The sequence below is a fragment of the Anoplopoma fimbria genome, chromosome 24 (genome assembly GCF_027596085.1).
Source record: "Anoplopoma fimbria isolate UVic2021 breed Golden Eagle Sablefish chromosome 24, Afim_UVic_2022, whole genome shotgun sequence".
NCBI lineage: Eukaryota > Metazoa > Chordata > Actinopteri > Perciformes > Anoplopomatidae > Anoplopoma > Anoplopoma fimbria.
In genome coordinates, this window is record NC_072472.1 from 8,827,911 (window position 1) to 8,844,272 (window position 16,362).

General features: G+C 38.3%; 1 long non-coding RNA gene across 1 annotated transcript in view; it reads right to left on the bottom strand.

Moving 5' to 3' along the window:
- LOC129113060 (uncharacterized) overlaps positions 1-16,020 on the bottom strand; it is a 31,613-nt gene extending 15,593 nt beyond the window's left edge. The window contains exon 1 of the long non-coding RNA XR_008532387.1: positions 15,840-16,020. This is a non-coding gene — a long non-coding RNA (uncharacterized LOC129113060). The remainder of the gene's footprint in view (positions 1-15,839) is intronic.
- Positions 16,021-16,362: the final 342 nt, after the last annotated feature.

A 16,362-nucleotide genomic window follows, 5' to 3' on the forward strand; every position in this document is an offset into this window, starting at 1 on the left:
CTTCCAGTCGGCTGCACAGGGGACAAGCTGCCTGCCCCCAGTGCTCGATGATGCAAGGCACTTGGTTCTTGATAAAAACCTTTAAACCACATGCATACGTGTGTGTGTGTGTGTGTGTGTGTGTGTGTGTGTGTGTGTGTGTGTGTGTGTGTGTGGTACACAGTGAAAAAACTATTGGGAAAAAAAACATTGTGTCAGACAAAAATGAGTGTGTAATTACTGGGTACATGGTGGACAAAAATACAAAAGTCATTAAGAGATCTCACAAGAGAACACACACAACACACACACACACACACACACACACACACACACACACACACACACACACACACACACACACACACACACACACACACACACACACACACACACACACACACACACACACACACACACACACACACACACACACACACATTTAGACATATCACAAAACTGAGTTTTTGGCAAAATAAAAAAAGCAAACCACTGAAATGGGCAATTTAATATCATGCTCTGCAACTCTGAACACTATCTTCCCTTATCTGCCTTGTCATGCAGGCAGCTGTGGGTGCTCAGACTGCATGTGCTCCAGAAGAGGTGTGTGATAAGGAAAGAAAGGTGGGTTGCGAAAAAAACAAAAAAAACAGGAACGTGACAGATATACTAAAATTAATATGGTGGTCCTCACCAAAAAACAAAGACCATGGCAACAAGAAGATGAGACTGGTAAAAGTGGTATTATTTTCCAACTGACACATGGAAGGAGAAAGAATGACCAAAGGCTTCTTTTGCGAGAACTTAAATATCGGGACAATTTAACAAATTGAAACATTTAAATGTGTTTCACTGTAGCAGTAGTGATACATGTTACTTTTTTATGTTTTCACGAGTTAAATTTGTTCCATTTGTCCAGCTCAGAATGCACACAACCAAGCAATAGATACTTATTTAGTCTTCATATATATAATGGCACACTGCACCTTCATAAAAAGAGTGCAGGATAATCAGAGGAATCACCTACTGTGATGTTTGAAAATCACAGTTAGAAACCAAATTAAAACACATTGACATTGCTAGACATTTAGGTTTTATCTAATCTCACAATTTTCTTTGCACAGATTGGTTTGGGAACACAGGACAATCAATGAGACAACAATGCTTCAAGCTTGTTTTAATTGTCTGCTGTAACCAACAGGTCAACTTTTCCTCCATGAATTCTTTCCCTAAACTTTAGTTAGTATTTTGGAAACTTGACCCTGCCTCAGTCTGTTTTAAATAAACTCAGGGTAAGCCAGTAGGTGACACTGTTCTCTGTAAAGATCTTTGACTTTGTAGTGTGACTTTCAGTGTGTTTTTTTCCCCCCTCTAAAATATTCCATGGATAGAAAGGCTGTGACAGAGGAGAACGGGGAGAAGGAGGGAGAGTCACAGAAAGAGAACTGGGTGTTTTCCTCTGCCACCAACTGTCTCTTAACGTGATTTATATCTGTTTTAGAAATGTAACTCCTTGTCAAGGACAAAACCATCCCACTTACGCCAAAAATATTGCAATTTGCAGTTTGTTCCCTGAGAAGATGCATGTGTGTTTGTGTGTGCGTGTCCTGGTTTTCTTAGGTGCTCAGTTTTCGTATTCTTTCCATACTGATGCATCAAGGCTCACGAGAGCAACACATCTTCTCCGAACGGAGGCAGATAATGAGTTGACTTTAAATGCCCTTCAGAAACAGGACACCTTACAGTGGCTGACAGTGGTCACCTGACGGATTTGAGTTTCATTAAAGGGGATGGGTAGACATGGTAGGTTTGTGTGTGTGTTTGTACAAGTATTATTCATATATTAATGTGTGTTTGTGCAAGATTGTTTGATTGCGTATGTCCTATATATAGCTTCAATCTGAGTCCATTTGGTTTGGGGGAGCAAAATGTCTTAAGTTGAAGGGAAAAGTCGTTTGTCTGTGTTTTGCTTTTGTATACCTCAATCTATGTGAGGCCAATTACAGTTTTACACCAAGTAAGTGACATCCTCACTTCTTTAAAGGGCTAGTTGGGATAACCCTTGACTGTAAGGTAAAGAAAAAACACAATGTCTTAGTTGTCTAAATGCTCTCCAGCTTACTTACGTTGTCTATGACCGTACGCCCTGAAAGGCCATGAGTTACTTGTGAAGATGTTAATCTTTTAAAACGGGCCATGAAGAGACTAGACAGGGAAGACTGGCCTTTTCCTCAATCACTGATTGCCATCCTCTGATTGCATGTCCTTCACAGTCCTCCTCTTCCTCCATCACTCCCATCATAGAAAAGCCATTCCCCTTCCCTCTGTTACCCAACACTCTTAAGTGTCAAACTATTAACAGTTGCAGTTTTTTCTCCTTACTCTTGGCTCCTCTTCTCACTCCATCAACCTTTTTCTTTTACCCATCTTTCTTCATCTTGCTCTTACCATGAACACTTTCCCCTTCTTCATCTCTCCTCTCTTACACACATACACCCTTTAGCTCCTGCGTGGTCCCACCATTGGCAACGTGTTTCCCCATTCCCCATCCATTAGCAACTGAAGGTCATCCTAATGGGGCCACTGGCAGACCAATGTAATTGCAATTTAACACAAAGACAATTAGACATTGATAGGACAACCCATTCCCGCCTCTGACACGCACATATAGGGTTGCACAGCAATCATTCTATTCCTCTAACAAATTCCTGCCTTAGTCGCCATCATTCTCCCACTCTCAGTCATTCCATCTGCCATCACCCATTCTCTCACTCAATCACTCCATCTGTTCCTTCCTCGGTCTCACTGACCCTTTCAGCCATTAGCTTCTTACTCACAGTTGCAAAGTGGAAAATGCCGTTGCTTGCTGATAGGGTTATTTTCAGTTACATTTACAAATCGTAACATTAAATAGTGTACAGAAATTGTACAAAAAAAAGCTACTATTTCTCTAGATAAGACATAAAAGATTAGCTTTAGAATAAATTTATATAGGTAAGAGGTGAAATGCAAGTATAAAAATAAACAAAAATAAACAAAAGGCATGTCTAAACAGGTGGTTGTTGAGCTGATTTTTGAAGGTGTCCCCAGATCTCAAAAAACCTACTGGTGATGTAGGGCTACAATAATACTCGAATGTAGACAGATGCCAGACCAAGCAGAGCTCTAAAAGCATCCCCATCTTTCAGAAAACAATTATACTTCCCTTTTGCTTTGCCAAACAATACATTTTTTCTATGAAAACACAGTGCCTCCCTCAAGTGAAAGGAGTTATACATTCTTGTATCACAAGGATGTCAGAGGGAGGGGTTCTTAGGGTGGATGATGGGAGTACAGAGCTCAGAACATTGACACAGCAGACCTGAGTTTTCTCAGTCAAACAAGTCCTCCAAACAAAGTACATTGCTGGTCCATAACCTCGACAATGACACATAGAAGTGTTTTCTTATCCAACGTCCCAATCTGTAGGAAGGCATCATTTGTCACCTTCCAAAATGGTTACAAATCAATATTGAAAAGTAGGGATATTAATAATGAATTATTTAACAGAATGTATTAAATATAAATGATACCAATTAATGGCATAATTTATATATAATAAAGAAAAAGCTGAGCAAAACTCAGAGGAGGAGCTTGTCACTTAAAGTAAAATAACCGGTCCACCTTAAAGGGCTAACTCCCTTCACTTAAACCAGCGGGTAGCTGGCAAGCAAAACACGACAACTTGACCTGGGTCTTGAGGAGATGTAGAACTTATTTACCGAAAACTAAACTGAACATACCCTGCACTGCGACATTCATTGCTGTAGCCTGACTGCTAACTTCATAGTACATGCCATCTCTCTCTCTCTCTCTTTTGAACGGACACTCACTAACGATAGTCGATAAATGATGGATTCAATCTGTTTGTTTATTGGGTTATCATTGTAGCTCAGCGTTTTTATAGTCACTGCAACCACAGCACCCATGCATGCGAGGCACTAATCTTGAATCTAAATCAGTTCCAGGATGTTTTCCAAAGTTGCTACAAGTGTTACCAATGTTTGGAAGAAACTTTAAAAAGGCGAGGCATTGAGGAGAAGACCGGAAAGGCCCACGTTCTATTTATTTATTTATATATATATATATTAAGCTATTCCCATTTTTAAAACCACTTCTTATGGCCTTTCCGGTCTTCTCCTCAATGCACTGTGCTAAACAGCCTGCAGTTCAGTTAAAGTTTCACTGAATTTTTGTCACGTATGTCACACATGTAGTATTCACTGACTGTCGGAAAGACAAAATTGTAACCATTATGATGTTACCATGATAAACATGCTTTTCCATCCCACCGGCGGGTTTTGGGGTTCAGAGGGTTAACGGATCAGCCACGGTGAGCATTCAGATCAAAACCTTATCTACCAGGATCCCTGTCTGGCCTTCTCTCTCCCCAGTGCCCTTCCTATCCAAAACAATGGGAGTACCCCATTTAGTTTTTTGTCCCTGCCATGAAAAGTTTCAGTACATAACACTGTTGCTACCAGAGTCGTGTATGAACATAAAATCATTTGTAATTTTGGCAGCATCAGCCCATGCAGATGCTTTCCCTTCTGGCAAGAATAAAACAAACCCATTTGCATTTGTCAACCAGGTCCACACCAAACATATAAAGCATTAAAGATAATAAAAATAAATATTAATCATAATAATATTAATTATAGTTATAATCAAAATCATCTTTAATCCCTTTCATACTGTACATGCAAGACAATAACCATCAAACATCAGTGTTTGATGCAAATTGCACAATACAGACTATCATGTAATGCAGAGAAAAAAGACAGAAGCAGAGATATATGCATAGTACACAGCTTATGTATTCCATCTACCAAGCAGGATTGACCACCTCGGGGCTTCACTCATCTCAGAAACTCAAAGTAGAGCTCAATCTAGTGTTTTCCAGAATCTCATACAACACTCTGACATGACTTCCGTAATTTGGAAGGCTGTCGTGCTGAGTCAAGGGAGGTAGGGAAAAAACGGGGCACTTCGATTTTCCTTTTCATTTGTGCATATGTGTGTGTCTGTGCCTGTTCACATGCTTGCACTTCACACGGTCTCAGCTGATGAATAGTTTAGCAGAGTTTCATTCCATCTCATTTAAAGGCGCTACATGTCTCCCATGGTTCCGGGTTCCTTCTAATCTCATTACAGCTGTCAAGAAAAAAAATAAAAAAAAAAAATTCCATGAGCACCAACGAGGAGACACCACATACTGAGATAAGGTTTCTGTCGCTGTTATTTGTTGGATAAAATGTCTGATAGTGTTTGATCAGGTGAAGTTATATTGACTTTGTAGATTTAGTGTGTATGCAAGTTTTGGCTCCATATGAGAAATGCATCGAGTAGACTTTTTACAGCTTAGATTGTTAAGAATGATAAAATGAGGACATTTCCACTGTCATCTGATTGGTTTTGGGTTTTATGTGAGAATAACACATTTTATGTGGGAATATCAATTATCACATTTGATCAAATGTTGATGAAAGTAAATCCCAAACAAAACTTAAATGTGATGATGAAGATTTCTTGATTTTCAAGCTACACTCCAGTAGAAGTGTCAGGAATGTGAATAGATAATGCCTCCCAAAGCAAGGCAGTCGTGAATTTAAGAATCCCTTTAATCAACAATTCAAGCCCACTACCATTATGCATGGACACATCCATCATTCACAAAGGTTAAAAACAAAAAATAAACACAAATGCAAAAGACAGAGTCCATTACCGATAAGAACCTGATCCCACTGTATGAAACACACACAAAGACAATTTAAAGCTGAATAGTTCCAAACAGCCCATTGCTTGATGATCGCATTTATAATCAAGCTTTGCTGCTGCCATCACCTGCATAACCTTCACTAGGTCATGTGCCAACACTATGAACTCTTTGTTGTGAAAATGGCCAACTTAGCCAACATAGATTGGAAAAGTACCAGTACATGAGTCCAGCAGCTATTACCCCACATACTGTACAGACCTATTTTCAAACTCTCCAACACCTAGCTGAACTATGAGCCTGCTCCATTTTAATCAAGCAGCATGCAAGCAAGTCTTTCCCAACCCCACCATTGATGGGATGACCAAAATGCTCTTGCAGTCCACTAAGCTCAGTTGCATGCAAAATGTTGACACACAGCATTCAAGATGCAGCTATCAAAGTAAATCCCAAGTCACACGTGAATCCACTGAGCCCATAAAATGTTTTAAATAAATAACATGTTGAGTTTGCCTTAAAAATAAATTTCATCTCTCTGCTAACTTACTGTATATAGTGTTCAGCTAACTCCTTGCTATATTCAATTATTGTTAATTCATATATTGTGCCAATGGGATTCTGTTATGTATATGACTAATGCAAATTGTACTGCGTAAAATGGATTAAAGTGGAGTTGTACACCTTCCCAATTCGCTTTGATGCAGGGTTTGTGTGAATTGCAGTGAGACTGTATTGTAAAAAAAAAAAAAAAAAAAGAAAAAAAAAGAAAGAAACTCAGACAACCAATTGGTCAATTGAAATGGATAGGCAAGTATATGCATTAAATTCATATAGAAACAGACCACACTATATTTTGTAGATGGATTATTGTTAAAGCCAGGGTCAGGCAGTACCTTCCTGTGAAATATATGTTAGCATAACCCTTGATCATTTATTGAAGTGCGAGCATTTATCTTATCTTTGTGGCCATGCCTTACCTTGAAACCTTGTTTGTTCAGTCATGCTCCTACTGTCTCTGAGTCTTTCAAAGTACCCTGAAGTTTCAGCAGGCACAGAAACAGAAAATAAGCAAAGCTTTGTCAGTTTGCTCACTTTACAATAGCATAGCCTTTGATGGTCTCCTATAAAATTGTATATAGCTTCAGATTGCAGCACATCTCTAAACGTAACAGCAATGAATACAAAGTGTTCAGTTTCAAACCTAAGGCACTTGTCCTTGCATCACCCACTGACGCCGCCATATCATTAATTGAAAAATTCTTGATTTTGTTTATTTCATGGCTCCACAGTCACTCAATTAACACTCTACTCTGTGTTTCATTTATTTATTTATCAATAACCTGGTTATTACTTTTTCATCTAGATCAACTTAAATGGCCCTGAAGTGATTTCTACAGCAGAATGCTTGTTAAAGTTAGTCATAGTAATTGGATCCCTGTTGACCAGTAAACCAGTTTTCCATCCAGAAGATTAAACGTGTTTGGTAATGTCACACAAATCAATGAATGAAGGCTGGGAACATTTAAAAAAAAAAAAAAAAACAAAAAAACTATAATTAGAGACATCCCCAGTGTCCACAATGTAAATGAAACATGTTTATGTATGCATGAAAGGTTATTTTATGAAAAACTCTTGTCATTCGGCAGCTCTTAATATAATTACTCAATTTTCCTTAATTATTGTCATGTTCGATAACATCATTATTTCTTATAGACACTTCATGAAATACTTTCATATTGAAGGGCATTATTCATCTTGTAAAGCTATTCATACTTGTTCACATAATACCAAGGAAAATATAATAATACAAAAAAGAGGTTTTAGATTTAAATATGTTTGCAAATTCAGATCTTTTCAAAGACACCTGTACCACAAGAAAGCAATAAAAGGATTAAAAGGATGTGTTACACATGGCAGACAATTATTTTTTATCCAACCTCCAAACACTTAAGGTTTAAGGGCAGAGCTCTCCAGGTGTCTTCATTTGGAAACTGAATATGAGAATACGACTAAATAATAATGCAATGAAAATGAACTTAATTGACATGATGAATGTGTCCTAGCGATACTGAAGCTGAGGCATGCTGGACACATGGTCATTACGATCAATTACAATTTATTATAAGTGATTACAATTAATACTAATCAACCCAAGATAACTATGTGCTTTGTTTAAGTAAAACATGGATGCAAAATGCCATTCTTTCTGCTTAGAGTTTCAGTAAGGTAGTGCAAAAAAACAACAACTGACCATTTGAATCAATGGTGACCTTCTCAATCAATATTCTCTGGTATGTTATATTGGTCTGTTTGCATTATTAAAGCCTTCAATCAGTCAGTGTGCTCCAGTCCTTGATCTGAGAAGCACCTGATTCAGCTTCACAACACCAAAACACCATCCACTTATCATGCGGCACACCACAGTTTGAACATGAAAGCTGTGTCTGTGGTCTTTAATTTACATAGAAAACACTTCTGAATTACTGTCAACTCTCCTCGGCATAGGAATTGCCTTGGGCACCAAAAGTAAATAAATGCAAAAGCAGCTACGTATGTGTTAAACTGGCTACATTTTAGCTATGCATTCTCACCCTATAATCCAACCTGAAATGTGCAATTTGCAGCTTTGCCCTGAAGTGCTATGTGAATCCAAATGAAAAAAAATAAATCATCTCTAAGCTAAGGCTTTGGTTTTCCTCTCTGGAATAGAGCGATTGATTAAAGAAAAGTAAATACAGTGTGGAAGATGACACAAATGCATTTGTTTATGCCATGCAGGCAGACAAAATGCCATGAATAATAAAAACTTGCATTATACTTTACTTTCACATAGTTAGAGGGGGTAGGAGAGCAGGCAAATAAGAATACAATGACAAATGGAAACTCTGTGACTACATATGGTTTGTTCTTGTATGGTAAAGAACAAGAAACATTTAAGCAAACAACAGAAAGCCAAAGCCTGGTCACTGAAGCATGTCACACCTTGACTTCACTCTGAACTCAGAATTTTGACAAAAATCTATCAAAAACATTTTCCCTAGAGAATCCTCCTCTACAAGGCTTGCAAAACACTTTTGGTTCGTCTTATTCAACCTCTCAGAGGCAGTTTGAAGAATAATTACACTCCAAGAACACTCCACGGCTCTCATGCCGAACGTGATCCCTGAAGCTGTAAACAGGTCAAAATGACTTTTTTTTACTCATTCTCATGGGATTCACACCAAAATGACTTTCTTAGCTTTTATTATTAGTGTCAAAGCTAAGGGGATGTCCCTGTTGTGCTGGTGGTATAGATTTTGTTTCAGTGACCACCCTGGCTAGCATTTATGTGTTTTCAAGGATTTTCATGCCTCTGTCAAACACATCTCAATTCCCAAACACATTCCAACATGCTGTTTGAATCCATGTGCTCAATAATGATACGGAAACCTTTTTCTAAATGGTACAATATTCAGTCCAAAAACAAAAAGCAGCCACACCACCAAAGTTCTAAATGCATGACTGGGCTCTGTTATCAATTCCAAATTAAAACAAGCAAAGAAAGAAAGCTGAAGTTCCAGAAATTGGAAGAAACCATGATACTTTATCCAGAAATGTAAAAGTTACCAGTGAATATTATGGGTTTACATCCAGCAGGTGGTTAGGAGTCTTTGGAATCTGTTCTTCTCTTTCTGTTGGACGTGTTTCTAACACATTTTGTGAACATATTAGCCAATCGCCCTTAATAGGATGATGTAATGTAGTATCAAGGGTTGTTTTCACTCTAAGGTTGTTTTAGGAATATTTCTGACACCTACGCCTTTTTTTGAAGGCCATGAATGCAACACAGATTTTGTCTTGAGGATAATTTCTCGCTACAGTTAACATTAAATAAAACACAGTGGACCCAAAAAGTTGGGATGTGCTTTTAAGACAAAATGCTCCTTCTCAAAGGTTGCCTCATCCATTTCATCTCATTATCTTCCAAGATTATGCATTTAGACATTATAACTTGCTCCTTCTCCATGCTGAGTGACTCGATAAGCCCCCCCCCCCCCCCCCCACACACACACACACATTTATACAAGAAATGCTATGCTAAAGTACTCATTAATTATGTCCTCTGCAGTCTCAACGCATCTCAAAGATGAAAAAAAAGTACAGAGAAAACAAGGAAGATGCTGAATCATACTTTACAGATAACAGACATGGCAGGTTTGCAGAGGACACAAACCTAACAGAAAAAAAAGTTGCCCTGATTAAAAAAGACAATGCTTTAACTTAAGAATATAATTACAGACTTGTAGGGACATTGTGTGCTTTGAGATGACTGCCCCAATTTAGGTGCATTCCATTATTCTAGCCCAGAGGTACGCCCACAGTATGTAAAAGGCTTGACCTCTGAGTGATACTCTGGATGTATGTTTGTAATAACACAGGCCTATAAAATTAGTAGTATTGTTGATTGTTCAGCACAGTCTGCCTGGGATAGTGAAATGCACCGTGGAGCTACTTCAGATGCTATGCAGGTTTCAGTTTTTTACGAATGCTCACACTACGGTATTTGGCTCATTATCTTAAAACTTTATACACAGAAGTCAAATAAAACACAACACTTGGAGATTACCATCTCACCTATGTGTCAAACTGAAACCCTCTTCATTGGAAGATTGTTCCAGTGCATCGACTTACATTTCAAGGATTAAAAAAAATGGAAGAGCTTTAGGATATATATATCCTAAAGCTTTTCCATTTTTTGATACACACACATTTGAGATTTGAGATTGTAATAAAGAAATTGTATCCCATCTTCTGTTACAGTCCTCACCACAAGCAATGTCATCCCTGGTCCACTTCACTGGCTCCATGTTTTTGTAAAGTTCTTACAAAAGAGATGAACTTACCTGACATATATTTTAGTCACAAGGTTGTAAACTGAATGGCATTCAATTCGTTTTTAAGTGTTTTCATTTGTGTTTGTTTGGACGTTGCTAATTACAAGTATGTTTTGCATTTTGAATAGAAGTGTTTTCCAAATGATCTCAAGAGATTTTATTCTTGAGCAAAGTGTCTAATGTAAGAAACAGCATGCAGTACTTTGTAAGGCTTAATGCAGGATTGCATACAAAGTGCAATGCAGGAAATTTGGTTGTACTTTTTCTGCTTTTGTTTAAGGTGTGTTACAAAAGTAAAGGTTTTGATGCTTTTATTGAAGCTTTCCCTTTAAGCATTCAAGCAATTGCAAAAGACTGCAATCAGCCATTGCAATTGTGTGCTGCATTGGCATACGCATATTTAAAACCCCAACACATGCACATGAAATCTTCAAACAAATGTGCACACACACACATAATTGCACTCCTACACAGGAACACACTCCTACATGGGGTTAACTTATTGTGATGAGGCGATGCAGAAAACAGTACTCAGCTAAAATAGATAGGCCCAGTTATAAAAAGTCAAAAACTCAAACAATGAGAGTGAACATTGATTGGCATCTTTGTTGTCAATAACTCGCTTTCTTTCATGTTCAACCTCATACACAATAGAAGCCAATATGGCAACAAAACATTTGAGACAACCTGCTATTACAGAAGACAAGCATGTAATTACAACCGTCAAATCATTAAAATCACTTTCCCCACAGTTCTGTTTTTTAGAAAAAGGATAGGAAAAACAAAATGATGTTGTGATTGCCTTGGAGCCCAGCTAATGATCCATTTTTAACAAATTACTGGCTTTGTTGAGTTGTCGGGATGGTCAGGTATTCTCCTTACTCTTACTTGGTGACATTTATTTAGGAACACAGTGGTCTGGACTATCACAACATGAAGTTTAAAATTCTATAAGTGTATGTGCGTTTGCCTGCCAAAACACAAGTTCACTCGACATAGATAAATGTGGCAATAAGTGGGCGAGCTTCAACCAATTCTGCGTCTGAACTGGACCAGCTGGCCCTGCTGGAGAGGACTAAGTCCCCTCTCTACCTCCAGCTGGTGCTCCATACACACCCACCCATGCCACACACAGCTTGCATCTTCATCACTTCCTCCTCTTGACACGTTCCTCAAAAACCTAACCTCTTCAAAACTCCCTGATTCCTTTAATTCCCTGTCCACATTTCATTTGCATTGCTTTCCTCTTTACAATGAATATCTAAGGACACTGAATCACTGGCGTTGAGTGAGATCCTGATTGCTGATTCAAGGGCATCAGGGGGGTGATATTTAAAATAAACGACCAGTACGAGTTCTGGTTACTGTATGATGCATATGCCAGTTCAAGTATGTTGGCAGGGGCCTAGAAAAGAGATGGAACAGCTGCAGGATTGGGGCAGTTTTTTTTTTTCCTTTTCCATTAAATTGCTTACCCTGGTGTATCATTTTAATTACAATATGCTGACAGGTTGTTATCAAATTATTGCCCAAATTCTGCCTAACCCAGCTCTACCGTAGCCTACTTGAGGAAATGCATTTAGTTATGGTCCACCTGTTTCCGTGAGCAGTTGTTTGCAAAGAAAGAGAGGAAAACTAGAAGTACCAACTCTAAGTCGTATGCCTCCGCCAACCAGTCAAGTTGCAGTTGACATCCATGTCTGTCCAAAATATCATCACTTCATCATTTTATTCTAAATGAATGTTCTCAGCTTGGTTGCATAAAAAAAACATTGTAAATGAATGCATCCATGTGGGACCTTTATCTGTCACAAAGCACTTTTACATTTATTAAGAGCATACTCTGTACATTTACTTTTTAAAAAAAGATACGATTTTGACATTTTGCGCCACTTTTTTTACGCCCCATAATTCTCAATGGGTAAGAATCAGACGCCAGAGGGCCTAAGAGTGGTTTTGCCTAGGGACAACAAATCAATAAGTATCATCTTCCTTATCTTGCTGCTTTTCTCCCTGCTTCCTCACCTTACTTTTCCCCAATGTCCTAGCCATCCCTCTAACTGACACTTGCAGCCAAAGGAGAGGAGGAACCAGTGGAAATCAAACAAGCGAAGCAGTTATTCTGCTGACAGCTCGCTGGACGTCCCTCCAAACACAGGTCAGGTGTGAAATAAGAACTGCTCAACCAAAGATATTTTTTTTTCTTGTTCTGCACATGTGTTACTGCTCTGTATCGGTTTGTGTCTGCATGTATGTGGGAGACACATGACCCAGTGCACCTTCACATGCCTGTGTGCTTGAGCAAGCACACATGCCTGTGTGCTTGAGCAAGCACATGTGTGGCATTTATAGTCTACTGCCACTGTTCTGAACAATGTGTCCTGAGTTTTAGCTTTCAATGACAATTTTTTCTTTTATTTTTGTTCATTAAATAATTAATCACAGCCAGCAGTGGACACAGCACAGAGCAGAAAAAAAAGTGTTTCAACAATAGATTTGACCTATTACTTGAATGATTCCTGTCAGGTCTCCCACAAACGTTTTTCTGCTTCCTCTCCATCTAACTCTTTATGGAAACAGCCATCATGATGGAGTAATGAATCCTTATTAAGAAAAGCCCCCATTTTGCTTTCATTATTGGAGCGCCATTAACAAATGACTGTTGCATTAATTGTATAAAATTTGACGCAGTCTAAAAAATGGAAGCACAAAGTAAATGGGCTATAGTTTTAACAAATCTAGGCCAGAAAAGTCGATGACTGTGGGAATGATATGCACCCCTGCTCATGTGCAACAGGACACAGTGGAGTGTTTATCGATTCGTCTCTACTGTCAATGGCTGGCAACATGGGACTTGAAAATTGAAAAAAGTCATATGCACTTTAATACAAGCAGTTGTCTTTTTAAACAAAATGAAAAAACAGCACTCACAAAAACAAATGTGCTTCGCAATTGTCTATAAATTTCAAATAAGTCCCTGATTTATTTACTTTTTTTTTTTTAAATCACATTGTTGTATTAGATTTTTTAAATGGTATTTTCTGTGTAAATTCATTCAATAATCACGTTAACTAATAAGCTGATATTTCACCTCCTATCACTTGTTTGAAAGTACAATTTGTATGCCTTGCTTTCTTCTCCAAAACTTGGAACGTCACTGTAAATGTCAATACATTCACAAATGAAATACTGACACTCGCTATGGAAAACTCTAACATCTTTCATCAAAAACATTAATTTACAATTCTACAGTTACTTATTTTAATTGTGCATCAACATTATTCAGACTAGGTAGGGCAATGGGCCAAGCTTCTGCGCATTCATCTGGCAACTGGCCAACAATTTTCCTTTGTACTGGATCAGGTAACAGCAGTTGGTTGGATAATTGGGTTTCAGGGACAGCTGTTGGCTTTACAACCCTGTCTCCTACGTTACCGTACAACTAAACTGCATTCTCAATGACGTTTTGAGGAAAACAAATTTTCTCCCTGATTACAATCGAAGATTTAAACATTTAATTAACATTGCATATTGAATTTGAACTACACTAAAACGCAACAACAACAAAACAAATGATTGGTTAAGTTAAATAAACCACAATGGTTTCCCTTAAGATAACACAATTTATAGAGTAACTGCACACTTTAACCTCTTTTTTAAGATTTAAAGTAAATGATATTTGTGTGTTCTGTGATAAAAACCTTTAACGTGTCACCAAATTTATAAAAATCATCATTCCATGGTTGATAATGGCCATCTAATGTTTTTGAAGCCCTAATCTAGCAAGACCAATTCTGATATAATTGACTGTTTGGGATTATCTATGTCATGAAATAAAAGAGTGTTATCACCTTCTAATCAGATCACCCATCTCGCCTCACCCCCACATCTCCATCATTTTTTACCTTATCCGTAAAGTCCCTGTTCCTCACCGCTAGAAGACTTCAACCACATGAAGAGAAGATGGCCACTCCGAAGAGCACCAACATGAGGGTTTTCTTAGAAGCATGTGCCTACTCTCCTCTCATTGAAGTGTTTTCCCAGTGGCTGGGAGTGAGGCAAGGGACCGCGGGGTGTAATTTTGTGTCATCTGTGGTCTGATAACATATACATTCATCTGATTCAGCGCCCCCTTGCCCACTTTTTTGCATTTTTTAAAATCACAGTGGGCGGACTTGGCTCAGACCTGCGGGTTAAGTTACACTCTAAGTTACCGACGTAAAATTTAAATAAGTCAATGTTGCCATTTGGTTTCATTAGGAATACAAACAGCAGTCTTCTGAAAGTCCTGTATATCTTTGACCTATTCTTCGACTTTTTAACAGCACACATTACTTATGCAAGTCCAATTGTTTATCTGTGAATGAAATTACACCTCCTAAATCATTTTATTTCATTAGTCTTAATATAATAACACTAAACTAATATATGGGCATTTGTACTGTGAACCACAGAGTTTTGCCCCTGGGATTTTTATGAATTTGTATTAGCTTGTTGTCAGCATAAGAAGTAATAGCAAGTAATTAAAGCGGAGTCTGAAATGGCTTGTCCTTGGAAAGCTTTGCCGAAAGCATATAGCTCATAACTAAGAAGAATTAATTGTTACACATACTGATAATACAATTGTTAATGTACTGCCCCTACTTTTATTAGCTAGTTAAAATCAGTCGTATAGTGCTGCATTTCAGTAATGTCATATCAAACATGGTTTGCCGTTAGCGCCAAAAACTGCACCCCCTTTCTCAAGAAGTTAATAGCAAGAATCTGTCTGTCTGCCGCATTGAAGGCCCACTGTTAGCCAAAACATCTCCATAGGCTGAGAGGACATCCACCCTACCAGAAGAACCTCAAGCAAGAACCTGAAGAAGTGCCTTCCTTCACCTGGTTTTCAATATGCTACAACCATGATTGAAAACCTTGGAGTCCTGCACGCCAGATCTCATCCTCGCGGCTCTGTCAAAAAATTGTTTTTATGTAAACACGCTCATAACCAGATCGATAAACCCTGTGTTGATTTACCATGTTGAATATTAGCTACGTAGGACCGCTTAGATTGAATGCGGTTGTTCAGGTAAGTTAAGCCAGATAACCAGAAGATACCCTGGGTAGGTTGAACCCACTTCGTAGTACAGGCACCTGTACAGTACCCACATCAATATCCACCCCTACCTCTCACTCTTCCTTACACTGCTATGATGGCTTCCATTGTTGTTTGTAAAAAGGGTACTCACCTTTGGCCTCTTTGTACTGCTTACATCCTGATTGATGAGCTGAAAATCAAGGGATTGGGTGTATTGGCAAATCCATGCTCCATGGTAGTGGCATTTTTGATGGCGTTGTTTTTAAATGGCCAACAAGTAAGTTTATGTCAGATTTCTGCAGGTTGTGTAGTGAACCATATGTAGTGTGTTGCAAAATGTTGAATTGCAAAGCGTATGCAAAGCAGAACATATGTTTAGAGTTTTGGAGACTTGAGCTGAGGTTTACAAGAGTGGCCCTGCCACGCGTGTAACCGGAACATATTTACAAAGAATATATAAGAGCAAAAAATAAACAAACAGTTTGAAAACAATTCTTAATAAAGGCAACTTAAATGAAACTAACATTACGTGAACACAACTAAACACTGATGTCCACTCCCTCCGTAACTGCAAAAGGCATCTGCTTTTATACGGCATTTCATTAGCAGGATGTAGTTCGTACCATGAGTGCAGGCGACACTAATTATTCCTCAAACAGGTTAAGTGACAAAAG